This window comes from Pararge aegeria, chromosome 14, assembly GCF_905163445.1.
Source record: "Pararge aegeria chromosome 14, ilParAegt1.1, whole genome shotgun sequence".
NCBI classification, from domain to species: domain Eukaryota; kingdom Metazoa; phylum Arthropoda; class Insecta; order Lepidoptera; family Nymphalidae; genus Pararge; species Pararge aegeria.
The window spans coordinates 16,417,724-16,442,106 of record NC_053193.1 but is presented as its reverse complement, the minus strand read 5'-3'; the positions used below and the strand labels follow the sequence as shown (position 1 = coordinate 16,442,106).

Here is a 24,383-nt window from a genome sequence, read left to right as displayed (position 1 = left end):
GACTGTGTACAGTCGACAATAGTAGGATAATCTGTCTGTCTCTACAGTCTAATTTATAATTTCTTCCATGTCACGCCAAACCTTTATGTTATACACATAAACACACACACCCGCACATACACACACACACACTCTTCGAAAATGTATATAATTTTGTTTTTTAATTTCTTTTTACTCGTAGTACACATTTTTCTTGTTAATTTGTCAAACGTTAGTTATTAGGACCATACATATAGGGAAGACATTGCCTTCTGCAACACAGTATAAACTACCGCAGGAGACATGGCTTCAGACTAATAAAATGTATATGATTTTTGGATTAAACAAAGAAGTTTTAAATTTTTCATTGTAAAGTGGATACCTTTTAGTAATTGTTAAGTAAGATTGTTAAGAAAGTATTGTAAGATTGTGAAGATCTGTTTTGTGTAGAGTATAAAGATGAAAGGCATTTTAATTTACCACCATACAGATTCTCCTTCTTTCCGCGGAGTGTAGCTAAATTAAGCTTAACTTTTATAAAAACCTCTAACGCTAATAGCAAAAACTGTTTTTTCAGTCAACATCTGAGACAACATCTGTTTCGCAGCGAAACGTTTGTTTTTTTAAACTTTATTGGACACACACATTTTATATAAAGTAAACACAGAAGAAACTTAGAATAGAAAATAGGGCGTGCAAAGGCGGTCTTATCACTAAAGCGATATCTTCCAGACAACTTTTGACGTTAGGAAAGACAAAGAAACAGGTTGGTGCAGCAATTTATATTATTTATATCATACGTTTAATGTGGTTTATAAAGTTTGAAGATATTACAAATTACACCACACAGATTCTCCTGCTTTTCGCGGATTGTAGAAAGTTAGCTTTAATTTCATAAAAATCTCTAAAGCCAAACGCAAAAACCATCCTTTTGTTGTAAAAAAGGGTGTCAGTAAACAAATACCATTCGAGTCAAGAAGCTGCGGTGAACGATCGGTAGATACCTGATATGAAGATTTTATTACATAAGTTGTTAATTAATAGCCCGTAATGCGTACGTAATGTAACCGGTCGGCGTGCACTGGACACTGGCCAGCTTATTTATGTCAGGTTCAAGCACACTGTTGTCATTACGGCCATCTATTTTCTAATACTAAAAATACCCCAGTACCAAATTCTTCCAACAGTGGGTGTTACCTGTGACGATTTATGCCTTCAAAACGCTGTTCAGGTCGCTGGCTGTAGGTCTCATAAGAAGGCTCAGAGTCACTTAGAGGGCGGTGGAGAGAGCTATGCTAGGAGTTTCTCTACGTGATAGAATCAGGAATGAGAAATCCGTAAAAGAAGCGGAGCTACGGATGTAGATCAACGAGTAGCGAAGCTGTGCTGCCAATGGCCGGGCCGCATTGCTCGGAGAACTGATACCCGCGACTTCTATCGCGAGGAGTAAGGTTTATATTCCCGCGGGAACTGTTTTATATCACGAGATAAAAGGCAGCTTATGTTCTTGTCCATGACAAAGGCTACATGCATTCCAAATTTCATCCAAATCCGTTAAGCCGTTTTTGCGTGATTGAGTAACAAACATCCACACTTTCACATTTAATAATTTTAATATATGATATAAAAATATTTTATATTTTGTCTGGTGGGAGGCTTTGGCTGTGGCTAGTAACCACCCCGCCGACAAAGACGTGCCGCTAAACAACTTAGTGTTCCGTTGCGATGTCGCGTAGAATCCTATTAAGGGTACCATACTCCCTAACAGATTAGCCAGCTATACCATCTTAGATTAAATATAAAAAAAAATATCATATATTAATAAATATATATATTAGTAGGATCTAGGACAAATTTTAGTTCAGAATGTTTTGACTTTCCCAGGGAAAATGCTACTTGATCATACTCAACAGTATGCAGGCCACTAAAGGAAAGCATGCCAACAAACTCGACTGACAGCACATCCACTATCAACTATAACTAACTACAAACTATAGTTGATAGTTATCGCTCATAATAATACAATATAATTATCACTTATCAATGAGACGCGACAGTCGCAAACCAGTGTAACATGGCATCCTGTTTGAACACAGGTAGCTGCTGTATACTTAGGAGCAGGTTTGTATGACGCTATAATACCTTGTTTACGCTGATATAGAGTAGTTGGAGAGCACCTAGGGTTGGCAAATACCCACTTATTTCATATACTAGCTTCGTCTGCATTAAATCGGTTATTCGTATTTCAGTATTAAAATCCTGAAAAACCAAGAACCTAATTGCAGCGCTACCTACCGGGTTCAGTTTTATTTCCAAAGTATATAATACGCGGCCGGGCGGCCCTCGGCATTTTTCTTACTTTTAGCATTTCTATACCAGCTACCACTATATTAAATTTGATTTAAATCCGTTCAGTAGTTTTCACATGATGCCCGGACGGACAGACTGAAAGACAGTCAAAATTTTCAATATATATTAAAGGTACAGAAATCCTACAGAAGAGATCGCTACTAAGCGATAAGGCCGCCCTTTGTATCCTACTTTTTAAGTTTATTTTTGTTGTGTCCATTGTTTTTTTTTTTTACTATTTGTGGTTTACGAATAAAGTGTATAAATAAAAAAATAAATAAATAAGTATAGATAACGTAGCTTTTGAGTTGCTCGAAATTTAAAATTAAATGCACATGTACCTACTTTATGTTTCCAGCACAGAATTAAGAACATACAGAAGCCGTGTACATGACTAATATTGTCGCATCAAAGACCACTCCTCTGTAGTAGTGTTTCTCGTACAGACGGTTATTCACTTCAGACTATTTATAGTAATTATTATTTAACTCTAATGTTTTAATCGTTTACCATAAAATTTAAAGTTTGTGAATTAGCAACTTTCCGCGGCTGTAAAGTGAGAAGGTTGAGTTGGAAAATAACAATCTGATGAGTTTCTTGCCGGCTCGGTGGAATCGGCTTTCCGAACCGGTGGTAGAGTCATTACAAACAGACTGACTTGACGTTTCATAAGTGCTTATAAACTAGGCCTACTTTAAATAAATGAATTTTTAATTTTGATGTGCGCAGAGCGTTTACGCTGTTTTCGAACACAATGCAATGCATGCTGAATTCTGTTTGTTTTTTATTTTGTGGTTCTAACCATAAGATGGAGTTAACCGCAAACATTATCGAGCTATGATCTATTACAATTTTAAAATTTGGCTTGCAACAGTTACAATCAGCGTTAGGAGAGCTTTATTTCGTTCAATAATTTTTATGCTGTTTGCGGAGCTCATCGTCATCAGCCCATTACCGGCCAACTACAGGGTACGTGTCTCCTCTCAGAGTGAGAAGGCTTTAGGCCGTAGTCAGTGGCGTGCACTGGGTTTCTTACCAGGGTATGCATACAGCAGGAAATTTGCATAAAACGACAAAATCATCCTCTTATACGAGTTATATATAAATTTTAGGGTATGCAGTGATTTTGTTCAAAGTCAAAGTCAAAGTCAAAAATATCTTTATTCAAGTAGGCCCACAGGTGGCACTTTTGATGCGTACATAAGAACCACACGGTAGTGAGATGATGGCGATAACCACATTCGTAAACTTAAAACTAAAGCTACGAGGGTTCCAAACGCGTTCTGGTCTAAGAAGAAGCCCACAACAAACTTAGCCGGCTTTTTTTTTTTTGTTATCACCATCTCACAATGTCATTTTAAATTATTAGAAGAGCAACCTGGTTAGAGCAATAATTTACACCCAAGCTTTTTTATCGTTTACGTAGTCCTTTATACTATAATAGGACTTTTCTATAAGCTTACGTTCAATACAAACTTTGAACTTTTTAAGAGACATCTCCAAGATGACAATTGGTAGTTAATTGTAGAATTGTATGCAATTTCCTTTAAATGTATGTATGGAGTGCACGCCACTGGCCGCAGTCTACCACGCTGGCCAAATGCGGATTAGTACACTTCACACGCCGTTGAGGACATTAAGGAGAACTCTATGCAAGGCTAACACGGGCAGGAGATAAAAGTTATATCCCCAAATTATATCCCCTGACAAGGGATATAATTAACGTGCCCACCTGCTAAATCACTGGAACATAGAATAGGAGAAGTTTATCCCCGTTTATTAATACACATATATTATATGGATATTATTTCCACTTGTGCGCCAGTGCTCTGAGAGTTGATAAAGCTGTGGGAGAGGATAAGTTTTTATCCTTTCCCCGGGGATATAATTGTCTCCTTCCCATGCTAGCCGTGCAGGCGTGCAGGTTTCGACAAGATGTTTTCCTTCACCGTTTAAACCATATGATATTTAATTTGCTAAAATTAAAACACACATAACTCCGAAAAGTCAGTGGTGCGTGCCGGGGCTCGAACTCGATCTCCACGAATCGAAAGCCGAAGCCTTACACACTACGCTATCGCCGCTTTTTGCCGGGTTAATCAAACTTTAAAGGTGTCACAGAAGCGAAGTCACAGAGAACGTTATCCGTTATATTTTCTTTATTCGCCTCGTACGACACCAGCGGGATGAGGCGGGTGGTGATAAATGTATTCTGATCTACCGTCACCACACCACACTTAATTATTTATTTAATAAGTAGAATATATAACTAAGAGCGCTCTAGCTCGATTAACGAAAGTAATAGTTAGGTTGTTTCTACAAACCCGAGTCTATAAATTTGAGAAAGTTTTTTCAAAAATTTATCCAAACAAGAGGTGAACCCAGTCCCTTAAATATCTTATTGGCATTGCTAATCTCTGCCTGGCCATGCGCAAAAGCATTAAGGTGTATTTTCATTAAAGCGGACAACATTCGGACGTAATAAACGAAAAGAATTCAGGACATAGTTCAACAAAAAGAGTTCAGGACGTAGTTAAACGAGAAGAATCCAGGATGTAGTTTAACAAAAAGAATTCAGGACGTAGATAAACGAAAAGAATCCAGGACGTAGTGCCACAAAAAGAATTCAGGACGGAGTTAAACGAAAGGCGTCCGACATACATTGACGCAGTTTTAAGACGTTTAGAGCCTTAAATGTGGCATAATGTCGGAATAGTTTTGCCTTAATTTTCACGTTCTAACATTTCAAAGGTATAGCACCTTAACAGACGGTTAAAGTTTGACAAAACACGTTGAAGTGCTGCTAAGTTATGCCACACGTATTTAAGTAAAGTCCCCAAATTTCTGAAACTACCTTAATGACTACATGGGAGTGAGAAGTTTAGAGCGTAGACTCACCACGCTATTACCTTGCAGGACGGCGACCTACATGAAAATTAACACTCCCTTTTTATATAGTACAAGTGGGCCCTGGACTGCAATCTCACCTGGTGGAAAGTGATGATGCAGATAGATGCTAAGATGGTAGCAGGCTAAACTGTTTAGGTATGGTAAAACCTTCATAGGTTTCTATTTAAAAAAAAAACTAAATTGCCCCTGCCAGGGTCAAACTCGGAACCCCCACTTGTCAAATGAGTCGTGTAAAACCGTCTGCGCTTCAGTCAAACGCAATTTTAAGGACTCGCCAAGTATACGGTGTACCTACTGCGTATAGAATATCAAATATGCACCCGATGGAACTGATAAAACTCTCCTAGTTTATGGGCAGCTATATTTAATTACGGCGTAACTGATGTGCTTAGATTATATCACATTAATAAGCGCATGCTACATTGATACCGGAGGAGTGCTTCTTTGTTACAAATGCGTAGGTAGGCGTGAGTTAAGCTTTTTAGCCTTAGAGATATGAGCTATTTTTATTTCGTATAGGCACCGAAAGTTTGCATCTTCAAAGGTAAGGTAAGTTTTAATACAAAAAAAGCAATTCCTATAACATTGAGATCCTGAGTTCTATTCCCGTGTCGTGCCAAAAATGGTTAGGTATTGGATTTCATTGTCAAAAGTGGTTATGCCAAGAGTTACGAAATTGACAGTGCCCAGTGTCTCCGTACCTAGGAAAGCCGTTCCCGGTAATTATCACTACAATGTACTGTTTGACGGCCGACTGGCGCAGTGGGCAGCGACCCTGTTCTATGAGTCCATAGCCGTGGGTTCGATTCCTACAACTGGAACATATTTTTGTGATGAACATGAATGTTTTTCATCGTCTGGGTGTTTTCTGTATATTATAAGTATTAAAGTATATTATTCATAAAAATATTCGACAGTTACTTATGCGCTAGATGACGATGTATTTATTGCCATTATTTTATTGTGATAATAATATTTAAAGCCCACTTACCCGCTTTGGGCCAAAGTGGTGGGTCTATGCTCTATAACTGTCTGGTAAATAACGCAGAAAAACGTACTTTACCTCTTCTTTTCGTTAGAGGTAAATTTTACATTGGAGGCAGACTGTAAAGATATCGTTATACTTTTTTTTCTGTGAAGTAAAACATAGATTTTAAACTAAGATTTTCGTGTTTGATCAACATATCTTAAATACCAAAAGTTTCCGTCGTGATCACGATCCATGCAACTGGGTCGAAATATCGACAAATCCCAAAATATATTGTGGTATGTATACACCCGTTGAACTATATTTAAGAAATAATTAGATTATATTATTAAAACTTCAAGTTCTTTTAACATTATTTATTTAATAATGCTTATGTAATAAAGACTGACACTTGCGTGGAATTTTATGGAAAGATTTTTTTTTTCTAATAAGGTACTGAGTACCTTAATATCACAGCAAAAACAAAACGATGCCCGCACATGGCGTGCGGTGTCAAAGCCTCGAGGGCATGCGGACTAATTAATAGTTACTTGTACAAAATCCGAATAAAAAAAGAACCAAAGATAAATTCCAAGTGGTAGCAAGTGAACCAGAAATAAAACTTTGCACGCTTCTTCTATTTATGGCGTTTTTGTTGCGTTAATCTTGCTATGAATCAGTGGAGCATGAGTGAATGTTTTGTAAGTATTGGCTTTAAATAAAGACAACTTTTTTTTCCTAATTCTAAGGTTGCCTGGCAGAGATCGCTATTAAGCGATAAGGCCGCCTTTTGTATTACTACTTCTTTCGATGTTTCTGTTTTTGTTGTATTTTAAATATGTTAATGTTGTGGTATACAAATAAAGAGTTTAATAATAATAAATAACTTTCCCATAACAAGATCCCCTCTTCAAATTTGGCTCATAAGCCTTATTTATAACGGTTAATATGTCAGTGAGCTTATTTATTCCACAATAACTTCTAAATGCTTGAACAGATTTCGAAATAATATTATGGTATCGCTAAATGAATGTCAAGCGAGCCACAACACCCAGATGACGACCACGACCAGTCTGTCAAGACTGAAACGACTAAGAAGAAGAAGAATCGCTAGAATCACGTGTCGTCATCAATCAATCATTATGACATCATATTTTTTAATTCAATATGGCGGCGTTATTGCCCATTTTCAAATGAGTTAGTTTTTGGCAGTGTTCAGAAATCGGGGTGTTTTTTTACTTCGTACTTGTTTTTAATAAATGAATAGAATAGAATAGAAAAACTTTCTTGCAACACAACACAATAGGAAAAACACAAGGGAAACAATAATAGTACTTAGTGCTAGGGTGCGAAGGCGGCCTTATCACTAAAAGTAATCATTAAAACCATAAGTTATGAATAGTTACTAAAACCTTAGTTTAAGCGCTATTTTCAAATGTGATGTGTTCCTGATGGTGTCTTTAATTTTTTTTAACCTAATTGTTCCCACTAGTTGAATTTGCAGTCAATGACTAAGTTGTAATGGAATAAAATAAAAATCTAAAACAGTTTGAGAATCACTGCCTTTAAACCTATATGCATAGATAGTGATTATTTATTGAAGTCGTCGAACTGCGTGTCTAGTCTGTGCGTATAACGTGTATCAGTGGTCGTCATCTACCGTCGCGAAATGGTAAACGTTCGCAATAATTGTCAGCTTTGAGTCTATCTGATTGTTTTATAATGTTGGCTAGAAATTTCCGCTTTCCTGGAATTTTTTTCTTCTAAAATAGGGGAACTATTTGCCCAGAAGAAAAAATTTACCATATAAATATAAAAGGCACTAAAAAATTATAAATATTACAAATATTAACAAGGCTGTAAGTTCGATATCCACAACTGGAAAATATTTTGTGAGATGAACATTAATGTTTTTCGGTTTCGTGTGTTTATATATGTATGATGAGTATTTATGTATTTATAATATTCATAAAAATATCCATCAGTTATATATTTTACTATGGTTTTTGGATGTCATACCGACTTAGAGGTTTACTGGCGTACGCCACGAAAATGATTGATCATACATTCAAGAATCCGCGAGGCTATATCCACTGTTACAAAAAAAAATCAAAATTCATTTATTTCAAGTAGGCCAATACAAGCACTTTTGAAACGTCAAGTCTGTCCGTGTGTAGTGACTCTACCACCGGTTCGGAAGGCAGATTCTACCGAGAAGAAGCCGGCAAGAAACTCAGCAGTTGCTCTTTTCCAACATCAAAAATTTACATTTTATATTTTAACATTCATTTTTCTATCTTGTGAGAGATGAAAGCGGAGCCGGATGCTTCCAAGCAACCTTGTCACTAAGAAACTCATCAATTGTATAATAACCTCGCTGTAATAAATGTGTTTTAACACATTCTTTAAACTTATGCATTGGTAGGTCCAAAATTACCTTAGGAATCATATTATAAAAGCGTATACTCAATCCCACAAATGACTTTTGCACCTTTCGCAGACGATATGCAGATGTCACTAATTTATGACCATTTCTTGTAAGTCGACTGTTTATATCCACTTCTTGTTTGTAAAGACTAATATGTTGTCTTACAAATACTATATTGTTATAAATGTATTGTGAGGCTACCGTAAGTATACCAATTTCTTTAAATTTTTCACGGAGGGATTCACGTGATTTAAGTTTATATATTGACCGTACAGCTCTTTTCTGCAATATGAATATAGTTTCAATGTCAGCAGCTTTGCCCCATAATAAGATCCCGTAAGACATCACACTATGAAATGTTATGTTACGTCACAATAACTGCTTTTTTATAATTTTTCTTTCCAAACACGGGTTATACCTCGTAAAATGTTGACATTCCTATCATGATATTAATCCTTATCCAAATAAATAGTTGTATAAATGTTAATTTTGATTCTATACCTGCACATTACTTTTTAAATTGAACCTATCGCTTAGAAGTTGCGACAAGTATAGAAACGCAAAAAGGAAGAAAAATGCAGCGGGCCGCCCGGATAAAACTGGACCTGGTAGGTGGCACTGCAATTTGTTTCTAGGTTTTTTTAAGATATTAAAACCTCTAATAACCGATTTGGTGCAGACGCAGTGGCGCGGGTCAGCTAGTATTTTCTAAATATTCTTTAGTCTGTTTCGGTAGGTTGCTGCGTGTAAACTAATTATATATGGGTATTGGGCATATGGGTAATTATATATGGGTATATACAGACAGCTGGTTGGCGCTGTGGGCCCTCCCCTCCCCTCGTTTCAGCGTCCAAGAATGGGTTCGATTCCCACAACTGGAATAAATTTTTTGTGGGTGACGAACGACGGTGTCTGGGTGTTTATCTGTATATTATAAGTTTTTATGTTTATTGTTTATTGTTTATTGTTATTAGGTACACAAAACAGGTAATAACTAAAAGTAGATCTAAATATAAGTAATAACAAGTTTTGTTCTAAGCTACAACCCAAAGTATGTGTACACAACTTGGAATTAAATTAAACAGAAAGTAAAGATAAAATTAAAGTTGAAACAAAAAAGAAACACTTAAATAATAGTATATATATTATTTCCCTAAAGATTATGTGGAATAGTGCTTAATAATTTGATTTTTAAAAATATTTATCCTTTTGTTAAAAATGTCAATATTATGATTACTTGATGCTAAATCATTATAAAGGCGGCACATGCGAACGATGGGATTGTAAAAGGAAGTATTGTTCTTGTAGACACTTAGGGAAAATGGTTTAAAATATTTTATTATAATATTTTATTATATTAATGAATAATTATAAATTAAAATGAATAATTGTGAAGTAAAAGTTTGTAGAGTCGACATCTCCTGAGGATGTCCATATCCATATCCATATCCTCTGGTTTCGGAGCGAAACGTGCGTATTAAGGGAGTATAAGGATTGAAGAAATTATAAATTACACCATACACATTCTCCTGCTTTTTGCGGAGTATAGCAAATTAAGCTTTATTTTCATTCCATCAATTTAAGGCGTAAATGTTAAGCCTCATGTGTAATTACACCGGCAACCACGCCCTTCAGACCCGAACAGAATTGCAACAATTCTGCTTAGCGGCAGAAATAAGCATGGCGATAGTACTAAAGTTAATTTTAATAAAATATCACTTGCCATCGAACGGTTAAGTAAAACATTATTATTATTATTAAATTCTATATTGCATACACAAAAACTAAATACAAAGAAACACATTTACAAATAAAAAACTAGTTTGGGTGTGCAAAGGCGGTCTTATCGCTAAAGCGATCTCTCTCAGACAACTATTGGCGATAGTAGTTTTTGTAAGGTACGGGTTGGTGCGGCAATAAAAATTTCTACCTACATAAAAATATTGCAAACTAAACTACATGGTATAAATTCTTATACTACACATATAATTATAATAAACAACATACTATAACGCTACATACATCCCTATCTCTACTAATATTATAAATGTGAATGTAAGTTTGTTTGTTACGCTTTCACGCAAAAACTACTTAATCCTCATGAAACTTTGTACACATATTTTTGGAAGTGTTAGAAGTAATATAGAATACTTTTTATCCAGACATTAAGCTCGGTTCCTTTGGGATAGGGGATGAGTATTTGACGATTTTACACCATAACTGCGACAAATTATAACCGATTGAAATAATTATGGTTATAATATGTGTTTAATTTTGCCCAAACTGTGGTTGGAGATAGAGAATAGAACTCCTCAGCGTACAGCAGCAAACCCCTCATTTAAGGCTTAGCGAAACTTATTTTTTTTTAGATCTACAACTAAATTTAATGCCACATCAAAAAACAAAATCAAACGCAGACGAAGTCGCGGGCAACAGCTAGTAAAAAATAGTTTTTCAAACACCTCTCCTCTTATAATAAGCGCCGTCACGTAGGTCGTCGTTATATCGGTTTGCGGCTCAGGGCTAACTTATTTTTCCGATATTTTACCTCTATAAGGCTTACCAGTCAATTTCCGCATGAAACTGGGCTATGCTGTTTGAAAATTCCTCTCACAACCTCCAAAGGGCGTATACTGTATCGCTACGTATTTGGTATTCAAATGTGTTCTGGTGCAATATAATATGTGCATCTTGTGTTATTATAGTGTGGGAAATTCGTTGGTGGCATTCTGGGTACGGCGTGAGAATGAATGGGGTGCCATTGTTTTAGTTTTAGTTAAATAGTGTCGGGCTAGTTCAGTATCGATAACTTATCGATAAGTTAGTTTTATGCGATGTTGTGGTAACATTTGTGATTATTTTACATAAAAAATGGTCTACATATCTTAGTAATTATTCCAGACTTGGAAACCGCGAAAAGCATCAGAATCTATACAGAATTATATTATACAATATAATTTATAATTTCTTCCTTTCTTGTACTCCACACCAAACAGATCTTCGGCAATGTACCATCTACGCACTTTTCGCTCCGAAATCGGAGCATCCTCAGGAGATGTTGACTTTACAATGAAAAATTGTTAAGTCCTATCCTAACCGTCTTATTTGTAAAAAAAGCATTTGTTTCGCAAACAATGTCGTCAGTGCCAAAATTGCAGTAAATAGTTAAAATATTACCGAATTACAAATTTTCTTGTGACCAAATCATACTAATCGCCAATAGTTGCTCTCTTTTTCATGAATGCAAATTCATGGTAATGTTCTACTTTCTATCGCTATTGCAAGGTTATTTATGAGCACCTATTTCAAAACTATTTATCAATGATTTGACACCATTGGTACCACCAAAACTAATAAGATTAACGTTTTGTGAGCTTCTTTATATATTTTTAACATTTTAATGTCTTTCTAAAATTGCTAGCATCCCATAGAGCTGAAATTTGACGTATAAGTATGTGTATACCTTACTAATAATGCTAACATAGGCGACAATATATTATATTTCGAATGAGAGCTTTTTAGGATATAGCAGGATATAGCTTATGAGAAACTAAAGATATAATTAATGGCCAGATCATAGTTCCTAAGCATCGTTTACTTTATAAGTTTTGTTTAACCAAATAAAGGATGCGCTACTCGTTCCTTACAGCGCATCTTGCTTCGGTATTCATCAATACTTATAATACCACAAAGAGGATTTTCTAAAATAATAATCTCTTATAAATAAACCACAATAATGCATATAATAAATAATTAACAATATTCATAATTAAATTTTAAGTATAAAACTAGTGGCTTACGCGTTGTTAAAGCGTAATTTTAGAGTAATATACACTCTGAACTTTATTATGCCACATTAAGCTCACATTTCAATACCTCAATTTGATTAGAGTCGGTGTGGAATCGATTATATGTTGTGCGAAGGCTATTAAACTTTGTGTTCTCTATCAGTCAAGGTAATGTTTCATTTGTATCGATAAATATAACCTTATCGATAATTTGGACGAACATCCCCATTGTCTTTTAAGATCAAGGACCCTGATATACAATTACTCACGTACGTTTGACGAGTATCGCATCAGTCGGTGTGAGACAAAAGAATTGATGTTGTTAAATTAAGCTGTATCACCTGATGGTGAGTGATGATAATCGAACTGGTTTCCTATTTATAAATCATTACACAATTATCTTTGTACTAGCTGTTGCCCGCTACAATGTCCTGTTGTTTTGTTTTTCGTTTTATTTAAATTTGCAGGAACTGTTATTTTTCCCAGGCTATTCAAATTGACAAGGTTATTCAAACTTAATTTATTTGAAGTAGTCCGACAGCCTAGTAGTATCGTAAGGTCTTCGGTCTTTTTCTTGGAAGGACCGAGTTCGATCCCCGATACGAACCTCTTAACTTTTTTTTGTAGTAATCTTTATTTGCATAAAACACACGTTTACATAGATAGATGACATTTAAATATCAAATACGAAGTCACAGTGTATTGCCATTGGCTGGCGTGCAAATATTACAAACCATTGGTTGCAATTAACACATAGAATCAATTTAAAAACATGCAATTTTAATACAGTATAATAATACAACAGCGGTAATAATAAATAGAGATTATTTTTTTTTACTCTATTAATACATATACATGTATTATTTTTTACTCTATGAATACATGTCTATATATTAATAGAGTAAAAAAATAATTTAAAAACTAGATACCTTAATTGAAAATTCGTGTTCATTGTTAAAATAAAATACAAATGTCATAGGCGATGACTTTCAACTTTAGAAATTACACGCTGAAATAACAGAGATAGTGCCGTGCCATACCTCTAATCGGTTTCTATGCGACATCGTTCCGGAACGCTAAATCGAGCAGCACATCTTGAGCGGTAGGGTGGTAGCTTCTTAGCCACGGCCAAAGCCACCCAACAGACAAGACCAGAGAACAATCAATAGCGGTGATAACAAATAGAGTAAAAAAAATAATTTCAAAAATCAGAAATATTAATTAAAAATTAGTTGTCTGTAAAGTCCGCTTACTGACGATATATGAACTTGACAACGTCGTAAGACAATACTGATGGAATGGTTGCATTTTTCAAAAGAAAATTTTAATTTTATTTGTTTGTTAGATATTATCGTTGCTATAAACAATTGACACCACATTCACTTTTCACTGCACTTCATCCTTGCCGAAAACATGTAAATGTATTATTGTGTAGAAGCTGTACACGCGGACGCATCGCTCACTCAAGTAGGAGAGAGACAGATGTCGAACGCGGAGGCCGACTGTGCCTCTTTGTCGCTCGTTCCGCGCTCTCGCTTGCACTTCAAGCCTAGAATGGAACGCCTCAGAGCGAGGTAACGCCGCATGCGTCATATTTTTTCGTGCGTGCAGCCGGCTCCATCGAATTATAAGACGTTGTCACGTCAATAAAATACAAATTGTCACAGTTTGTTTTTGTCATATTGGAAAAAATCATCTGCGGAGAAGAAATTTTTCCCTTGCAACCATTTCTTGATGATGATGATGGTGGGAGGTTTAACACCAACGCTTCAGGTTGATGGTCACGCCTCAGGTTGATGGTCACGGGATGGTAATGGAATGACACGGTACGGCACTTTGTAGAGGTGTTCCAAGCATTTGCTAAGTATTTTTCTGTTATAGGCGATGGCTTTCAACTTTAGAAATTACACGCTGAAATAACAGAGAGAGTGCAACGCACACAAAAAAATTCGAACTTGAAATTCTAACACAAAATTTAATTTTTAATGAACTGTGTTACAATTTATTTCTGGTGTCTTATTAATCTTTAAATATAAAAGAAAGTTGTGTTACTTTCACCATTTATAACTCAAGAACGGCTGGACCAATTTTTATGATACTTGATTTTTTGGAGTCCTCTTAGACCGGAATAGGATAATAAGTATTAAATTATAACATTCATAAAAAAAAAAAAAATCGCATCACGAAGTTCGCCGGGACAGCTAGTAAATAAATAAACTTACGATCAGGTGGGACTTATGTTTGTTCCGTCAATTACTAAAATAATAAACAAAAAATCTTTGTTATACCGTCACTCGGTCACAAGTCACTAACTTCTTGGCGCACTTTCTTTAAAATCAATAGTAAATAGAGTTGCGGTAAAATACCTATTATACTACGGGGAATTGTTCGTAGAAAATTACATTTTCTAACTTCTATTCTAACCGATATTGAATAGTGGAATTATTCGATGATTGATGTTATTCTCGGGAGCCTGTTTATGATTGACCATAAATAAGGTAGAGCCAGTGAGCTATTATTACCCCTAGAGATACAGATCTCGTACATCGGGCATCGTGGAGTATTAAATCGCTGTCTCCTATGATAACTTTCTAGCTATGTAATTTTTTTATACAAAAAATTCTTATATGAATTATAGAGTTCATAAATCAGATGTGTATTTCGATGAGCTTTAAGGATGTATTTCGGCGTTTTCAGTCGGTTTCTAGTAAAATGAAGAATAGTACTGGGTTCTCTCCTTGTTAGTTACTATTTAGCTTGCTAATTTTACATTTTACTTGGCCGGACTTGAAAACGTTGTAGAAAATATTTATTTCTTGCTTTTTAGTTGTTTAACAAAGGCGGTATTTTTTGTCAACTTTTTTAAAATTAATATATTCAATTAGATTTCTCGCTCTAACAACAACCGTGATTTCTAATTAATTACTGATGCCGAATCTAGGGGTAAAAACATCTCACTGGGTATAAACCTACTGGTTCTCCCAAAGAATAATAGTTTTATAACAAACTTATGTGATGTGGAATTTATGTGCCAGGTATGGTTACCACTTCCAGAATACTGCGTCATCATTTTCAATTGCATCGTAACTCATAGGTGTTACGAGTGGGATGTCCGGCTGTATTTCCTATGAAGGCATTTGGATAACTTCTAAATTGCCTGATAGCTGTGATTAACCCCCGACGAAAACACGACGGCTTGTTATAAGTTTGACGTGTCTTTGTGTGTGCTTATGTCTGTCAGTGGCATCGTAGCTCCCGAATGGTTGAACCGGTTCGTCCACCAATCCGCCCTGGGCCAACGTGGTGGACTACTGTCTTAACCCCTTCTCATTATGGTAGGAAACCTGTGCCCTGTAGTGGGCTGGTAATTGGTTGATATGATGACGATGCTGTGTTGGGAGTTTTAAAAGTCGGTCCAAGATGGCCGCCGCCACAAAATGGCGGACTACATAGTTTTTCACAACTCATTCTCATCATCATATGGATCTCAAAAGGAATGGCTAGACTAGTAGACTACTATAGATTATGATAATTTTCAAATCCAAGCTACGATGGCCGCAACGACAAAATACTAATTGTTTCATAAGTCTCTCAATATAGTATCAGTTTACTGTGTCGAGGGTTATTTGAATTTTTATTTTTATTATCTCTTCAACTGTCTCGTTGGTTAAACCTAACCAGGTTGCTTTTTTAAAAGACAATGTGAGATGGTGATAACAAAAAATTACAACCGGCTAAGTTTGTTGTGGGCTTTTTCTTAGACCAGGGCGCGTTTGGAACCCTCGTAGCTTTAGCTTTAAGTTTACGAATTCAGTTATGGCCATCAACTTACTCCTATGTCATATTTTACATGTAATGTATGCATCAAATGTGCCATCTATGTGCCTATTTGTATAAAGAAATATTTGACTTTAACTTTGTTTTGACTAAGTAGTAGAATTACAAAAAAAAAAGTTAGGTATAAGGCTTTTCTATAAGAAAATTCTCGCTGCCACTACGATTTGCACGGTCCGTCAAATTATAACTCGTCAAATATTACTACTTTAAAAAAAAAAAAGAGAGAGAAGGAACCTTTCATTTTCTCAGTTTAAAAATATTCAACATGTTAATATTATATGTATATGTGTGTGTATTTATGCATATTTATTAATATATATTATATTTATATATATTATATTATTACATTTATTATTTTATTTAATTATTTATGTATATAGTATATATATATAAATATATATATATATATTATTGCGATTTCCCGTCTCTCATTGCCTTATTCCAATAGTTAAGGTAGCCTGGAAGAGATCACTGTAAGTGATAAGGCCGTCTTTTGCATATAATTTATGTTAATGTAAGTGTTCCAGTGTGTATTTCCTTTATATGCAATAAAGTTGTTTAAATAAAATTCAAATGTTATTTATCTCAAGTAAGCCTAACAAAAGCCAACGAGTTCATACAATTATATCAATGATAAAAGCACTTTTAAAAAGTCCCGTCTGTGTATTTATATTAACGACTCTACCAGCGTTTTAAAAGCATTTTTTTTCATTCCACCAGTTAACCCTTGACATCTGACCTGATGTGAGTGATCTAGCTGATGATACAGTCTAAGATGGTAGCGGGCTAACCTATTAAGGAGGATGGCAGTTAGATTAAAACCATTCCTCTAATCGGTTTCTATGCGACATCGTACCGGAACGCTAAATCGAGCGACACATCTTGAGCGGTAGGGTGGTAGCTTATTCCCAACAGACAAGACCAGAGAAATTCAAAATTAAAAAACCTTAATTGCCTTTCCGGGATTTGAACCCGGGACTTGAAACGCTCACCGCTGCACCAGAGAGTATCAGCATATTTCAGCCTAAAAAACATTGAATTATTTGCTTTACTAACAATATTACTAACTTAACTTTCTAAATGATATACCGAAATAGCCAACGTGTTGGGTACATCACCTGTAACCTGATTTTCCAATTTCACAGCTCAGCAATAATATGTACTTCCGTACAAAGTGTTTAATTGCTTACATAATTGGAGGCTATGAAGACAATACTGTAATTGATGTGATTTTGTAACGCTTACGAGCGTCATTATCATCATCATATCTACCGATAGACGTCCACTGCTGGACATAGTTCCAAATTCCACGGTTCTGTGCCGCTTGGTTCCAGCGGCTACCTGCAACGCGCTTAATGTCGTCTGTCCACCCCGTTGGGGGTCGACCAACGCTGCGCTTACCAGTTCGGGGATGCCATTCCAACCTTTGGACCCCAACGTTCATCTTTTCTCCGAACTATGTCCCCCGGTCCATTGCCACATCAGCTTCGCGACTCGATTTGATCGCGTAGAGATACTCCGAGCGTGTCTCTGAGCCTTCAGGCTCATAGTTAACGACCATGTTTCTGAACCATAGGTCATCGACACGCACTGTTCGAAGACTCTCGTCTTCAAGCACTAAGGGAGGGGTAACGCTTACGGAGCGGAGCGGAGATTGATTAAAAAAAATTTAAGCCTTTCTAGGGTGCACGATTCCGACACCCAAAAAAAACACCTAAGAATAATTTAAGTTCGTGTAAGAATTTTGTGCTTAACTTGAGTTTAAGCGTCTAAGCTGTCTAAGCACATTGATTGCATAATAATTTAAAAAAAAAAAGCCATTAAAAAAACATTGAAATCAGTGACCAATGATGAATCTTAGCTTATACACTTTTTCACGCCACAACAAATCACTGCAATTCCTCAATCGCGTAGAATAGTAAAAACAGTAGCAAATTACTTGCAATCAAAAGTAATAAATAAATATATCGGATTGAGTGGTGGTAATAGTCCGTGATTTGAACGGTCATAGCTGGCGGCGACAACGGTACCACGAGGAGGCTAATGCTGATCGCACATTACAGCACCCGCCGCACGTGCTGCATAAAACTTCTAAAATTATTATTGATTATAGTCGTAGTTGCTTTTTGAAATTTGGCTACTATTCTCAACCATCATGGTTAACCTATCCTTAAGCAACTGGGTGCAAGTTTTCTCTTTCATTAGAAAAAGCAGAGAAAGAGAGGAAGAGAGAGAGAGAGTTGAACCTTTTCAAACTGCTCCAACACCAAATTAAAGCCCGCAAGGCTTTAAGCGATGTAATTGATAAAGGTACCGGTCAGTTTCCTATTATATTATAGAGTAGTGTCCCACAGCTGAAATCAGGTTTTTTCTGTCATCATCTCTAACGCCGCGCCGCTGAGATGTGGATTGGCGGGCTTTAACAATAACTATCTCAAGGTAATCTTGGACCTACCAATGCATAAGTTTAAAGAATGGGTTAAAACACATTTATTACAGCGAGGTTATTATACAATTGATGAATTTCTTAATGACAAGGTTGCTTGGAAGCATCCGGCTCCGTTTTCATCTCTCACAAGATAGAAAAATGAATTTTAAAATGTAAAATGTAAATTGTTGATATTGGAAAAGAGCAACTGCTGAGTTTCTTGCCGGCTTCTTCTCGGTAGAATCTAGGACTAGGGTATTACCATGTAGAATTTTATAATTTTAATAGTGGTATGTTATCGCGGACTGTTTTAAAGAACTTTAAAGAAACCACAATTATGACAATTCCGATATACTTACTACATACTTCCGTCGTTTGGCGTAACGTTTACCGTTCACGCATCGCACGCATCAGGATTTGTCAAAAAGGATATTTTATGCAGTTTTTGCAACATTTCTCATTAATGATAGTAGGCATTGGTCGTAGCGTGATGTAATATAGTCATAATTGTTACTAACAATCCAAAAAATAAAATAAAAATCAAAAAGTATTTTCTGAGATTAGCGAGTTTAACCAAACAAAATTTAAATGTCAAAATTTTCAAAATATATTAAATGTACAGAAATCTTATAGTTACAGTTTTATTATAATAAAACTGTAACTATAAGATTAGTCTATATCTAATATAGATAATAGCTCCCATTTTTTAATTATAAATAAATAAATTTACTGCGACAATACACATCGCCTATTATTTGTTATAACTACTTATTTCTTGTTTTTTTTACATATTGTGTGCAATAAAAAGTATTTCATTAAATCTTATATGTTTTTAGCATATCATAAAACTGATCACTCATAGTCCATGGACCATGGTCCATAGTCAAACATGAACTACCAGACCACCGGGGTAGTTGCTATCAGTTGCGTCGGCAGGGTTTAATGTGCGATTAGCTTTAAAATGCTCACTGCACTTACAATGTGCTGACGTCACATTCATTGGAGCAAGCGAGAAACCCATAATAATGTTTTTTAGACCCATAATAATAGTAAAGAATGCCTCTATCCCACTTCTGATGTCGGCAGATGGCCGGAAGTCATTGACGGCTTGGATAGAGAGCTTATGTAGAGTCATTATTATCCCATGAGTGACAAGAGTTTAGTGGTTAGCCTGATACAGTATGGACCCCCAGTTCTTTAGTTCGTTACCCGAGTTTGGTCAAAAAATTGTTGAATGAAAAAATATCATGGTGGAGAACATAAATATTTATGTTTCTGTATTTGGTAAATTATCACTGTAGCGGTGATAGCCCAGTGGCTAGGACTCCGACTTCACTTTCAAGAGGCCTAGTTCGAATCCCAGCACGCCCCTGTAACTCTCTAAGTTATATGATTTCTAAGCAATTAGAAATATCACTTGCTTTAACGGTTTTATTATGATGATGATCAAATTAATACCAGATGTTGTTATGTATTAATAGATGATTTCAAGTGTGAAAAATAACTCAAGTTTCCAATTATCCGATCCTTTGCACCCATGCTAGAGTCAATGCAAATCAAAAGGCAAAAATTTGATGTTTCCTACGATCATGCGATGCATATAATGTTCAAAAATAGGCTAATATTGGAAATATTCCCGTTACGGAATTCTGTTTTGAGTACTTCACCAGCTTGGGCTATAAAAGCTTATTGTAAGCGCTCACAAGTGTAAAGGTGTTTGCCCACTATAACAGACACATTGAACGAAATTGAATGTTTCCTTAAGAGAAACGTCGTATTTATTTGTATATCTTACAGGTGGATGTTGATAATTTTTGCTAGAAAAATTATTGCCTTTAACTAGGACCAAGTCTTCTATATCCATAGTCAAATACTCAAATGTTTCACGATATCACTTTTTACAGCACTTTACCCTTGTGAAGTTTTGCTCAGGCTAGGCTATCTGCTTAGTACGACAGTTATTACTATGCAATAGAAACCTACGGTGTGTTCACTATTTTAAGGGTGGTTAATCAAATCCCTCAAATGCGCAACAGATTGGCAGATCCAGTTCCTTTGGTGCTGTAGATTTTCAAGGGTTGCGGGAATTACTTTACTGATAACCAATGAAACATCGCGCCACCGGTTTCCCACAGCACCTAACTATGAAAAAAATAAAACCATGTCCCCAAACCTATAAAACAATTGATAACGATAAGACACCAGCGAGACTCGCAATGGCCGTCTGCGTCTCTCAAGGAGACTGAAAATAAGAAGTTATAAGTAAATAAGACAGTACCTATAGACACAGGGCATAAACATTCATGAATATAATATATTGAATAAGAATTATAAATAGATACGTTTGTTAAAGTGCATATCAATTTAGTATAATATCTGGCACACATAAAGTTATTATTTTCTAAAGTTTTGTCTGGTAGGAGGCCTTGGCCGTGACTAGTTACCACCCTACCGACAAAGAAGTGCCGCTAAGCGATTTATTGTTTCGGTGCAATGTCGCGTCGAAACCAATAAGGGGTATGACTACCATACTCTTTAACAGGTTAGCCCGCTACCATCTTAGACTGCATCATCACTTACCACCAGTTGAGATTGCAATTAAGACAAATTAATGTCGCTTATATCCTTACTAATCTATCTATATATATATATGTATATACATATACATATATATATATATATCCTAATATATATAAATCTCCTGTCACGATGTTTGTCCGCGATGGACTCCTAAACTACTGAACCGATTTTAAATTAAATTGGCACACCGTGAGCAGTCTGGTCCAACTTAAGAGATAGGATAGCTTAGATCTTTAAGTAAAGTCGCAATTTTATTTTATTGCAAATTTTTTGTCTATAATTAATTGACAGTCACATGTTATATATATATACTACTATACTCATTTAAGGCTTAGCGATACTGAATACTTTAAAAACAAAATCAAACGCAGACGAAGTCGCGGGCAACAGCTAGTATATATATATATATATATAAGATATATATATATATACCCACACACTTTCTCTTATATATATATATATATATATATATAAGAGAAAGTGTGTGGGTATCTTCCGTATAGGCTCCGAAACGGCTGGACCGATTCCAATGAAACTTGCAGGGAATCTCCGGATTGACCTGGCGAGTAATCCTGTAAAGTTTGGTGACGATCGGAGCACTCCTATTTTTGAACTGTCAAATTCAGCTTTTATTTACTATGATGATATTCTATTGTTGGGTTTACATGGGTGTAGATAATGATCTTCACCCGCTCGAGAAGAGATTAGAAGAGAATGAATACGGAGAGAAATAATTGATTTAATATATAATGAGGCTTAAATTAAAAATTTAATGATGTAAGTTTATTGTTTAAATAAAATAAAGCAAAATCTAGCCCGGCGAAGCGGGCTAGGTACGCTAGTATTATATAATATATAAGACGTCCATGCCTTATTATGTATAAGAATATAAGAAATATATAAGATTTTTTTTAACATATATAAGACTGTCTAGTGGGCGATATGTTTGAGCCCACTTTACTGGCTTTTGCGCGTCAGTGAAACTAATGGAGCCATAAAAATAAAGTACAACTTTTATGACTTCTCGCACAAATTAAGCAGTTAATCGTAGTATTTATTGCCTTATTGTCACCACGTTAGACATTTCAGTATTTTTTAAACTTAGCAACGCAGTTTAAAGCATTTGGAAGGGAGTTTTTCGCTCCTTAAACATAGGATGTTATTAAATATTATTCCAAAAGAAGCGGTCAGTACCCATTGGGTAGAACTTCGACTTCACTCTCGGGAGGAAAGGAATCCCAGCACGCAAATCTAACTTTTCGAAGCTATGTGCGTTTTAAGCAATTAAAATATCACTTGCTTCAACGGTGAAGGAAAACATCGTGAGGAAACCTGCGTACCTGAGAGTTCTCCATAATAATAATAATAATAATAAGTTTATTTCAATTAACAGTTACACAGTAAATTAAAAATAGTACAAAATAAGGCAAACATAAGGTAATGTGTATCATGAAACCCAAATTCGATAATACTGCTATAGTGCAAGAATGAGTCGCAGTTATTATCGCCCATCTCTGGAGCGAGAACCACACTTAAATGAATTTTAGATAAATAAGAATAGAAACCGAAAAACCTTTTGAATTAAGTTAAATTGAAAGCATTGATAAACTCAATTTTTTTTTTTCTTTTTTTCTTTCTTTTTCTACATTTACATAAATACATCCATAAGAATTTTTTTTAAATATAATTAATTGTACTTAAAAAATTAAATATGAGTGTGTGCGTGCGCGTGTTAGCTATGTTTAATGAAAATCGCACGACATGGCGGATTACTTTTTGTCACAACTCCGTCAATATGGTTATAAAATTAAAGGACTTGACTAGTGGAATAATGTACACGATATCGAAAGTCGGGGATTTTGAAATTTTTATAATTAAATCGATATAAATTGACAGTCCAGTCATGGACTGATGTAAGTAAAATGTTCGACTGAGTCATTGAATGGGGCATGCGGTAGGTCACGTTTATGTCCATAACGGGCCCCCGAGTTATCGGAACAGTATTACAATCTACGGGCTGCACGCGGCTTTGTTATATTAATACAATATTTCAGTATTTACTGTTTTTAGATATTAAAGGAAATGTTAAACAACTTTAAAAGGAGCTGCATACTTATTATTAGGTATCTGCAGTGGCGTGCATAGAGGGTATGCAGATCATATAAAATTAAGAAAATCCTCAGTACGAGTACTAAAAAACTTAAGGATAGGCATTGTAAGAGTTGTAAAGCGTACCCTTAAGTATTTATAACACGTACTGGACATTTGCTTCATTTTATATCATCTGCTTACCTTGTGCATACCCTCCATGCACGCCACTGTGTATCTGGTACTTGATACGGTTTAAATTCGTTTCACGTAACTAACGTCATCATCTTCATAACCTAAAACCAACCTATAAAGGACACAGGTTTCCTCACCGAATTAAAAGTGTTTAGGTTATCAACCACGCTTGCCAAGACTTTAAACATCATCGTCATCAACCCATTAGGGGCAATATCTTCTGTCATAAGATACGAAGGCACTATAAGGCACGTGTCTCTTCTCAGAATGAGAAGAAATCAAGCTGAAGTTTAACGTTTTTTTTTGTGTATAGCTGATTTACCCTAGTGATTTTAACAGCGTTATTAGTTGGTGTGCCTCGGAATGAGGCTCTGCCGAGAAGAGTTTGGACCCTAGGACTCGAGAAGCGAAGGGATTGTCGGCCTGAGGGTGGATCTTGGCTCAGAGGACAATTGGAGTGAAGGGGTTTCGGACGGTGATTCGTCCGCACGCCTCCGAGCCCGTGGTTTGAGCCCACGTCCTGATGACGTCAGAAGTCGGGGACCTCGTCTTCACTGGCGAAGACGCTGTGCTGATTGTGTGCCCTGATAAAGAGCATTCAGTAGTATTCTGAAATATGTCTGTAGTGTAGGAAGTTAGGCCTCCTCTTGTTGAGAGTGGCGTTAAGGTCGGGTGAGGAAGTTTAACGACGCTGGCCAAGTCTGTATCGGAAGATTTCACACGCCTTTGAATAAATTATGGAAAACTATCAGGCTTGCTCTCCCCACAATGTCTTGCTCACCCTTAAAGCAAGTGATATTTCATTTCATTACTAATTGGTTTGGTGATGCACTA

The 24,383-nt window shown here is 35.8% G+C and overlaps 1 protein-coding gene across 4 annotated transcripts in view; it reads left to right on the top strand.

Annotated features, from left to right (window-relative positions):
- Window positions 1-24,383, top strand: part of LOC120629318 — a 160,238-nt gene that overhangs the window by 107,002 nt on the left and 28,853 nt on the right. The window contains exon 1 of one of the 4 annotated variants that reach the window (XM_039898229.1): window positions 6,889-6,906. The exons of the other annotated variants lie outside the window; for them this stretch is intronic. The gene's annotated coding sequence lies outside the window, so the exon portion shown is untranslated. Of the gene's footprint in view, window positions 1-6,888; window positions 6,907-24,383 lie in introns of those variants that run through there. 4 annotated transcript variants of the gene reach the window in all.